General features: G+C 38.6%; 1 non-coding gene across 1 annotated transcript; it reads right to left on the reverse strand.

The window, feature by feature from the left end:
• Positions 1–3391: 3391 nt before the first annotated feature.
• On the reverse strand, positions 3392–3464 carry Trnaf-gaa (transfer RNA phenylalanine (anticodon GAA)). The gene has a single exon. It is a non-coding gene; the product is annotated as a tRNA-Phe (tRNA).
• Between the last annotated feature and the right edge of the window lie 8065 nt (positions 3465–11529).

Genomic DNA, 11529 nt, shown 5'->3' on the forward strand with positions numbered 1-11529 from the left:
ATATTGTCCCTAGTTTTTTATCGCCTTCAAGCAGGATTTAAAACACTTGTGCTTTATCAAATGGATATCTTTTTAAAACACGTTCCATTAATTTGTCAGTTCTTTCAATCCTTTTCGGATAGCGAGTTCTGCTGAATTGTACTGCAAATTTTATCGCCTGGGAATGAGTCTTTTGCTGTTGTGTGGCCATAATCGAATTAAAATTAATCGTATAATCTGCACTAATAAAGGGCGTTGGCCCAATGTTTACGGTTGATTACTCTGCCCACTTACATCCCCAAATCACCCCCGAGGCAACCATCTTCTGCTAGAAATCCTACAAACTTCTGCAACGTTTCCAACTCCAGACAAACAAACCCGGTGGCCATCGCAGGAGCTTCGGATCGACAAAGCAAATGCCAATGGAACGACCGCCCAGTAACAGCAAACACATTGCCAGAAAACTCTTAATTACAGCGCAAACCTTTTAACCTTTATGGACCCCCAGCGCATCCTTCCATCTACTAACTCCTAAAGCTCGCAATCTTCATCCCACAAAACATGGTCTTTGCTTGGTGATTCCTGATTTCTTTTACAACATTTTTTATGTAAGCCACAGTAGCCCTGACGTGTTTAAAAATGTTGTTAGCCTTTTAGCTAATGAATGTACTATAACCGTTTTTGATATAAAACAGGATACTTCAAAAGTTCAATGAAAAATAATTTATATGTGACCCACAATGATAAATTTACGTAACCTCGGATAACTCTGATTCCAGTTTACGCTACTTTTCTATCTCAAGCTAACAGAAGTGATTCTTTTTCCGGTAATCCTCCTTGTTAGCGGAATACACCAAAGGATAATGGCAGTCAGAAGAACATCCTTGGCACCAACTTCGGTTGCAATCGTTCAACAAATCACCTCGTATGCAGTGGTCTTCAACTCTTATCATCGTTGAAACTCAATGCAAAAAAACGCATGCTTCTATTAAGAGTAAATTTTATTAACTCCATACTTCATGGTTTCTCGAAGACATTTCCAGAAGTGATAAACATCAGATAGGTGTAAAGTGAAGGTTGCACGACACTGGCCTTAAGCATTTGAAATAGAGTTTTTTTCTGTACCTTCTTGCATTTCCTGTGTGCAGCCGCTACCAGTTTAAGCTGAAGATCTGCAACCTCTTAAGTGCCATCCATTTATCCTCCAAACCGATGAGTTTGTAGCCGTTTTGCTTATGCCGCATCATCGCTGCCACTAGTCTGAACCGGTCCGTGGTGCAAAACGGCATTGCTCTGGTGATTGTGCACAAGTGAAACCAACGGGAGAGTATATCAGTTGCACAGTGAAGTGGGGCCGCGTTGCATTCGCAAAATGGCACATTATTGATTTGAACTCGACCATTATACCTCTGCGTCGTTAGGCGATGTAAAACGAGTGTCAGGACTTGTGGCCATATGCTCGAAGAAAAATACCCTCCCCTTTATCGCATCCGGCACTCCAACGATCATCCAGCGTAACGAGCGATTCCACCAAGCGTGGCATCGGTTATGCATGTTGATGTTGAACAAGCGTATATTGGCAACACTTGCCTCCGGAAAGTTCATCCATTATGTGTTCGACGACAGCACTGCGACGAAAACAGCCGTTGCTTGCATGCCTGGCCAAGCGTGAGGTAAACTTTAAGCTACGTTTGAGAGTCATAATGCACAAACCGAAGCATTTTTTCCTTTAATGAATGTAGCACACTGAAAAATATTTTCGAATTTATTGCGTCACTCTTATGATCAAAACATCGATGCATGCTTGTAATAAATAATACTAATCCTTTTAGCCCCAAATTGGTACAACGCACACACCCCTCTTTCGAACTGCATACAAAACGACAAAAAATGCACTACTTGCCTAATGCGAAACGGAGAGCTATAATTTATGGCTCTCTATTGGAACGTCTCCAAAAACAGTGTTATTTTACGTGTCTAAGATGATGCACTTTTAAATGCAGTCACCACACGTTTGCCGGTTGCTTCCAACGAATAAAAGACGGTTTCAAGACAGGCCACAAGCATCCGTGTTCCACAAAGCGCTTAAGTTTCAGGCAGCAAAAGACACAAACAGTTTGGTCGATGGAAAGCCGGGTCGTTTCTCGGTCCTTGCAGGCAAGATAATTGATGACACGGAGTATCTGCTGCTTCAGGCGGTTTTCTCTTAACTATGCGCTCGCCGGCCAGTTACTGTGAAAATCGTTTCCACCTTTCTGTAATAAAGATTCCAAGTTCTCCCACTGGCAAATCGTAATCGTATCCCAGAAAAATCATGAACCCTCGGTAATCGATTTGGAAACACACCCGGACGTCGAAAGCCACCATCATGGAGAAAATATTTTCACCCAACTGCATAGCGTACTAAAAGCTCATCTGGTTTTTCCTATTAACGCTTTCCACAGTGTGCGCTTCGCATCGTCAGGCGAGACCCGACGAAGGAAAAGTGCAGCTTAAACTTCTCAATGCCTAACGATTTCTACACGTTCGGGTTTTGACGCTGCCTGGAAGTGCATGCTGGAAATATAGTTATAAAGAGCTGGAAAAACATCATTATTATATCCACTGCTTCTATTTCCTGTGCTAGGAGTTCACTGCACACCACCATACGCCGATACATACCCCCTCATACTTCCTTGATGGTGTTGCTGGCACCTATCAGAGCAAAATATGCTATCAAACTCTACGCCATGTCGCAATTCGTTCATCCCCAATTCCCTACCATCAAGCCATGGCTCCCATGGCCATTTATTGGAACTAGCCACAAACGCCGTAGTAAAATAAAAAATGGCGAATTTTTTACAACTCATCGTCCAACTCTTTTCTTGTAATAGAAAAATCCCGAACCCATTCAAGCGGAACTGATATCGCTGATTTTAATGAAATAAAAAGAATGTTAGAGCGAGTAAAAACGCTACCCTTGGCAACAACTCAATTGTGAATACTTGGAGTCATGCTGTAAAAACAAAGATACTTTCGATACGTTGAAAGATTGTCTTTCGCTTTGCACCCTCTGCACATCCCCGTTCTTCGCTCTTGGACTAAAACATTTTTCAAAATGATGAGTGAAACTTCAGATGATTTTAGCTTTGGTCCTGATCGCAATGGCGCAGCAGATACGCTGATTCCATTTAAATGGTATTTTTATCACGTACGCTGCATGCGCATTTCTCTATGCATTTAGAATGACCAGATTCGTTATACATCAATTTAAAAATCATCTAGCACCATAAAAATAAAAAAAACATATGCTCAACGTGGAAACTATAAGAAATATGGTTAATGGAATAGTGGTGATAAGTTTGAACACACTGTTCGCATTCTTTAAAATATCCCATAATTTTGTGATATGTTTAAAATATTATTTTACTACTGCCGAAACCCGGGATTGAACCGGGGACCTTTAGATCTTCAGTCTAACGCTCTCCCAACTGAGCTATTTCGGCTTATGTTGCCTATCGTTACAATACCGGGTGGGACTTTAGTCAAACATAGGAAACGCACATGGGCTGGGAGCTTATCAGTCGACGAGTGTAGGGAGCTAACACAAACTCTCTCACATGTTGCGACTACCCACATGACTGTCTACATACGCCCATGGCGGTGTACCTCCTGGGAATTTTTAATGCAACATTCGTTCCTTTGTGCTTCACTAATTAAACTTCGCATGAGGGCATCTAATTGAACTACCGTGTGTCATGTGAGCTAGTACAATAAAACGCTTGAAAGAATGGACGTTTTCATTTGCACTTCTAAACGTATGATTATTCTTGAAGTTTGATGTGTATCTCTCTACATTTATAGTTTACTGGCTAAGTTTTAAATTACAATGAAAGATACTCGGAAATATTAACAAACCCGAATCACACAACAAATAATTCGTTAGAATCATACATTTTATTCGAACCATACGAAAATATGTTTGTGAATAATACAATCCTTTACTTTATCCAATCTACTTTCAGCTTACAGCTTTACTTCTGTTCATTTCTAATTTTCAAAAACTTAACACAGAAGAAAAAATATAGACATCCCGTTAAACATTTTGTGGAATCATACTTCAGAGGAAGGCTAATCGGTAATAGCAATAATCGAAAGTAAGCAACAAAGAGAGCATTTCTATCAGTCAGCGTACATTTTCTCCTGTTTAGAGGAAATTATTCTAGATGCTGAACATGTTATCGTGGAACGCAGCTAGTTCCATAAATAACCTGTTAAATATCCACACAGCTGCTGCCGATAGAATGTCACATGACATCGTCAACGACAGCCAGAAGCTATGCTAGTTCGCAGGCAAGACATGTGCCTCATCGTACGACTTCTCACTTTCCCTCGACACGAACGCCAACTCGACAAACAACCCCTAGGCACCAAAACAGAGCAACAACAACTACCCAGAATCCGAATACCACGAATATAGGGTTTCTGGCGCGATTTATCGCGCCGCAGTCGCAGGCATAATTAGTTTCATAATCAATGTGTAGTATCGTGTGCACCAGTTCCATTTTGGCTACGGTTATTCTATGACTTAAGGCGCTAACATGCGGGTGTCATTTGTTTTTGAAATGAACGATCACAGTCGCACTTAGGTTGCGGACGAAATATTCTAATAATCACAGCGAAGTATGACAGCAACAAACGATGTCTAACAGTAAACTTAATTAATTAATTGAAACAAGCCACAAATCAACAAGCTAGCGATAATAAAATTATTCCGAAAAATAACAACGAACAGCTATTGGATTTTCTTTTGCCGCATAAATTCACCACGAACCCATTAGAGTGAACGGTCCAACCTACCTTGTTTATTTAGTTTTCATACAATATAAAATAACGACATGACCAAACGCGTTTCCATGCCATGAACTCCAACGTTGAGGAAGCCGAGTAGCCATGTAGAAGCAACCATTATTCACAGATCCACCATCTAACACTGACACTAACAACCATAGCACTCCATAGTGACCAAATAGTGGAAAACCAGTTTAAACAAGCTTCTATGCTCACGAAAGCACATAAACCATTCAATTGCACATCGTCTACATCGAAGCAAATAAAGTTTTCAACAACGTTGCCTTTATTCATGACCAACTTTAAAATTTTGGAACATTGTTTTCCAAACGATTTCCGGACCGCACTTCGACTTTCTTCCTGAATGTTCAATTGAAAAGATACTCTCGGGAGTCCGAGACAATGGAGTGGCCGGAACTAATGAGGCACATACGCAACAAGTGCAATAACCTATGGAATGGTGCTCAACAATTGCTCATTTCAACAATCAAGTTGAGCACCAGTATGCTTCATTTTCAAATCGCTTAATGCTGTTCGATAGCTAATTTAACATTCACAATTTCTCACTATCCGTAATCGCTGTTCCTGTTGTCAACTTCAGACTTATTCAGCGGTGCCAGGTTCTATAACGCTCATACGATTTCTCAACCCATCACACACAAGCTATCAGGCGAAAATGCAATATAGCATGATTGCTTCTTACAGAGCCATCACTAAAACTGTCATCTTTGTCGCTGATGATGATGTGTATGACTTTACACAGGAGGTAACATGCATATCCAAACCTTTGATCCTGTACCAGACCTTCCTAAGGCTATTAAATAGCAGATGCGAAGTTAGATGCAATAGAGGCAGGTGAAGATGATAGAAAATCCACCTATAAGGACAAAATTGAAAACTAGTAACGTGTCATCAAAACGACCCGCTGAAGTACAGTATCATCTACAAAACGGAAGAGACTAAAGGTGTATACGAGTTAGAATACGCTTATGACCTGTTCACGGTAAAATATTAATTCCTACCCATGTGTTTTTTTCCTCTTTGACTCGTTGGTGCCATTATTTTTCATAGTGTGACTAAGAAATAATATCTTTTACAACATAAAAACAATTATCCTTCTTCCACAATTTCACCAAACACATACTGTTCAATCATACATGTGTTAACGGGTTTTCGGTTTTTTGCTCAAAATCTGCAACATTGCTCCGAAGAGATCTTCCATTACACTTAAATTCCTGCAGACTTTACTTTTGCAATCCAGCATCCTGAAAGCTTACTTTCAGTCGAATTTCATTTTTCCAATGTTGGATCAGCAGCGTTGATTACACTTTCCATTCCTTTGGCTGCTCTACTATATTTCGCTACATCATCAAAACAGATTCTTGAGTTATTTCCAACCATCGGATATTTTCAGCTGATACAAACTGCTGAAATGTCTTTATTCCACATATTTCGTTTTTTCCACCAAAATCAGCTAAAGGAGTTGAAACTTAAACTCTTACCAGGAATATCGTTTCATTCCGTCCCTGATCGAGCTTTTCATTAAATCATTCCAATCTTCGAGAGCCCTCGAAATGGTGCTGGTATGGATTGGTATTCAGGACTGCCGCTATGCGCTGCTTAAAAATGTAATTAAAATGGTGTAAAAGATCAACGAATCTCATGTCAGCAAATGGAAGTAGATGGAGCATCGGTTCAACTTGATTCATTTTTTACCAATGGTGCGCACACAAATACGCTAACGAGAACTACGGTTGGGAATGGTATATTCGATTTTATGGCCAGATTACTCGACTATTTTCACAATCCCGAAGAACCTAAGCGTAACGCCATCGGGTTGAAAACGTATTTGTGATTTGGCTCATCCGATAGCCAGGATGGCCTGTGAACAGATTTTGCTTAATCGTTCAATGCTTGCAGAAAGCAAATGTCGCTGATGCATTTAATTGCAGCGAGCCTGATAATTATTGCAACTGCTATTGACGCAGGGTAAATTACATATCGCAGCATATTGCACTGTCCAATGCACACGGCTTAAATGTCCTCCTTTCGACTTGTCCAACTCTAATCAACCTAGCGCGATGCTGTTTACCGTAGGCAAAGGCGAATAATAGAAAGCAAACAGTGCAAACAACACGATGCTTTGCAATATACATAACAATTCTTCATTTTGAATATTCCATTACCATATTTCACAAGACTTCCGACCAGTTAAGGCCCTGGCTATATCCCTTCTCAGCCGCACATTCTTCTCAGGTCGAATGGGTGATGATACTTGCGGTTCAAGCTAATAGTAGAAGGAGGATACAACATATCCCTAGAGCGTATGTTTATCCATGTTCTGTAAGCTGCTACGGTTCAGGCGAAAAAAACTTCAATTCTGTTCTATAATTGAAAATTTTCCACAACAAAAAAGAAATCACCATCATTCAACGAATGATACGAAAGTGTTTGCAATTAACGGTTTCATCGAGAACATTTTGGAAGCATTTTTTATTCTTGCGAAAACTCGTTAAGCAGACTAGATTATTATTTTCTTTTCATATAACAGCTCTATCATCGTAAACGCAACGTGGCGATGAAGGTTCTAAAAGTGTACATTCGTGTTGGAAGGAACATGGTGGGTACCTTTGAATGTTATTCTTTTATCATGCAAAAATTGTGTAAAATGTACAAAAAAAAAGTGTGTCACATATTCATAGTGCTGTTACGATCTCATACATGATTTTCAAACAAAACGCATACATTCCCAGTTCCCAGCCAGTGAACCCAGCGGGCGCACATTGTAACCACCAACCACTGGGACTTAATGATAGAAATGAAAAATTGGGATACCGGACCTAGGAACACTATTTAATTAACATGGCGTGCAAGGTGACTACGAAACGAATGAGCCCGCATAAACCAGTACTCTTTTTCCACTAACCCTGTGAAGCACCAAAGTGCAACCCAGGTAATGCAGATGGCACTATGCTATTCGCCACTGGTGCTTGTGGTCGCATTTTCCTTGTGCATGACTGAACAACCTGTTCTCTCTATAATATTATTCATTTATTCTATCAGTCTCTACATTTATTTTTCGTTTAGTCTTTTTATTTGAAGCCGAAATAATCTCCTTAGTCCACATCTGCTCTTAACAAGGCAAATGAGGGTTAGAGCTCGAAGCCCTTTAAATATTATACATTGTGAAATCAATTTGTACACTACTATGGTTTTAGATACTCTCTTCAATTCAGGCGTCCCAGGTGAGTTACCAAGTAGACAATCTAAAAAGTTATTATGAAACATAAAATTTACCCACCCCTTCGTAACCGTGCGTAGTATTGCGAGCGTTTTCCTTTTCCGTTCTTTTATATGTTTTCTCACTGCCATGGTATTTGTTCGTCTGACTTTCTTATTCCACTGCAATCACATTTCATGACACGCTACAAAACTCATGAGATGTAACGATGTTTGCGGCAAAATCTCTAAAATACGGGTAGTATAAAAAATAAATACAATCACGTTTCTCTTTGCAAAAGGAAGGTGCCATATATTTTACGATGTAATTGGGAAAGATGGGGTTGGCTGCAAATTGGTTTGGGAAATTAATGAGTTAAGGTATATTATTGATTTTCACTGGTTGGAAAGGATTGCTCATTAGTAAGCTGAATGAACCCATATTGTGTGGGAAGGGATTCCTTTCTCGTCGAAAACATAGTCATTTGTCAACTTTATCGACAGCTCGAGAAGGCATTCTGTGTTCTCATATGGTGAAAGGTTCTATGTAATTAACATAATACAGTAAACATCATGAATTAATATATATTACAAAAACTGATAAATTTTATATTCCCTTCCATGTCAACCACTACTAGATATAATTTAATTAAAAATAGCTTGATGCGCTTGTGTGGTTAAAGTTAAAAAGTTTGTCACTGACGTAAAGGCATGCTACACCATCGCCTTTCTGCAAATTGAACGGTTTTCAAATGAAAACAACTAGGCGCCTCCATTAGCGGAAAACAAATGCAACGAGGCTACTTAAGTGCACAAACTATTTGGATAATTTGAATTTTTGTCTTCTGCTCTGTTTGCGTTTCCAGCATACCCAAAACAATCAAATTGTTTCAAAAATAGTTAGTTCCGTTTTCTACGCCGCGTCGATCCACGTTTCAAAAAATCATTAATACTTTTCCCTGGTCTCTCCGTCACAGTATGAACCTAACGTTTCTACACAGCATTCTACTGCATCTCTGTATCACTGCTTGCTCACTTTAGCTCCATTTTTTAGTTTTAATTAAGTTCTTTTATTCTTCGCCATTTCTCAAGCGGTTATTTTGCTTTCGAGAGTTTGATCATGGCCGTTTTTCTTGATGGTTCTTCTCCTTCGTCGGTGCAATGTAAACTGCAAAAGGTTATCCGAATCTGTAACTATACAGAGACGAGCAAACCAGCGTATGGACAAGCCATCGCTTACCAACACCAAGGAAGATGAGCGAGATCTTACACTCTAGCTGAAACAACAACTAAATGGAGCCGGGCGAAATTCCGTGCGTTTTTAAGAGGGCTTACAAATGAGCGTGCAAAATTACGCTCCACTGGTCTCCACACTTCCGATGTTCATTGCCAGCGCAAACTAAAGCCCATTTGCTAATGACTGATGAGCTCCCGACAAGCGCCATCCGGTACAAGACGTCTGCAAGAAGCATCTACTCTGACATCGCCCAATCTACGTCAACTAAACACTCGAGCATTGGAAATGATCCAACTGGTTTTTCCTCGCCATTTACGACTGTAATTAGTCGAACCAGCTCTGGAAGAAAATTACGATGTAGTTGCTGCTCTGCTACTCACACCAACAGCAACCGTGCTACTCACACCAACAACTCTCATAAAATCCCAGCGTCTATTTAAAGAATTTATCAACAATGTTTCCTAAAAATTGCTGAAAAACTACTTGCTTCAAAACATTAAACAGTTTTCTTCAGTTCGAACATGCACATTGGTTAAGCTAAATGATAAAAGCTTTCGAATTTTGTATTCACGCTGAGCCTTTTTCATTATACGAAAGAAGTGCCTTGCAAAGTAAGTGTAATATGATTTATCTCGGATAGGAGAAACACTTTATTTTTAAACTTCGAAGCTTGTTCGAGCTTCACCGATAACTTTATTGCGAATGAATTTTTACATCGTTCGTAGCGCGTTTTTATATAAATTTGAACAAAAGCCTGGTAGCACCGCGTAATTGCGCGCAAGGTGACCGCTTGAGTATGCTGCGCAATTTGATCCTATCTTTTTACTTTTAATGTTTACTAATAGTACTATCCTACCTAAATCATATCTTAAACTAACCTAATTTAAATTACCTATCTGTTGAGAGTGTCTCCTATTTAATTAATATATTATTTGAATCGAAATTTATGGATAATTTATTATTTACGGGGAAACAACTATCTGTCTCTTTCTAATATATTACCGTTCTATCTTATCTAGACTGCCTAGTTCAATTTAACTTCTATCCTTATCTTAACGAAACTATTAATCTTACACCTTTAATCTATACACCTGATCCTTTACCATAATTAATATCTAGCTATAAATAATTTCAAACAGTTTTGATCGTTTTCTATTTTCTATAATTTAAAAATAAATTCTATTATGATTTATTACTTAAAGTATATTACATCCTTCCCCTTAAAAAAAATGAAAAGTGTATGGAATGGAACGAAGATTATGAGTGTAATTACGTATACTTTTCATTTCTTAATTAATCTATTTTTATGCACTATAACCTCTTTAGCGGTAGTTTTATTTTTAATTGTACAGTTTGGGTCATTTATTCGTATAACTGTATATGGTCCTATATAGCAAGGATCTAGTTTTTTCCTATTTTCGTTCTTTAAATACACTTGATCGCCTAGCCCTATCTTGATGGGATTTATATTTTGGTTCTGAGTGCTTTGTCTTTTTATTTTTTCTTTTATTAAATTTTCACGTGCGAGCTCATTAGATTTCTGTAGTTTATACTTCATCTCATAGTAGTATTGCTCTATGTTATACACTGGGTCTGTTTTGCCATTGTAAACATCTTGTGGTATATTTGGTGACCTTCCAAAGATTAATTCGAATGGAGTGAATTGTGTATTAGTATGACATGTTGTGTTGTACACAAATTGATAGAACTGTGTCCAGTCATCCCAATCATCATGGTGCTCATTAGAGAAGGTTCTCAAATATTCGTTCAAGCTTCTATGGCTTCGTTCAAGTGATCCAATAGTCTCAGGGTGATAGGCTGTGGCAAAAGTTTGTTTAATTTTGAGGATCTCCGATATTTTTGTTAGTATTTCGTTATTGTACTCAAGTCCTTGGTCAGATCTCAATTCCATAAAACTTCCGTATACCAATATAAATTTTTCAATCAATGCTCTAGCTATTGTATTAGCTTCTTTGTTGGGTATTGGTATTATGACAACAAATTTACTCAGGTCGCACTGTATTGTAACAGCATACCTGTTATTATTATTAGTCCGTGGTAATGGTCCAACTGTATCAATGGATATAACTTGGAATGGTTTGGCGGGTGTGGATGTAATAGTTTCTTTTTCTTTTGTGTGTTTTGTAATTTTATGCTTCTTGCAAGCTTCGCAATTATTAACAAACTTTTTTATGTCTTCCTTCATATTTTGCCATTTAAATTTTTCTCGAATTTTTAAATATAATCTATATTGTCCAATGTGA

Source organism: Anopheles coustani, chromosome 3 (genome assembly GCF_943734705.1).
Source record: "Anopheles coustani chromosome 3, idAnoCousDA_361_x.2, whole genome shotgun sequence".
Lineage (NCBI taxonomy): Eukaryota > Metazoa > Arthropoda > Insecta > Diptera > Culicidae > Anopheles > Anopheles coustani.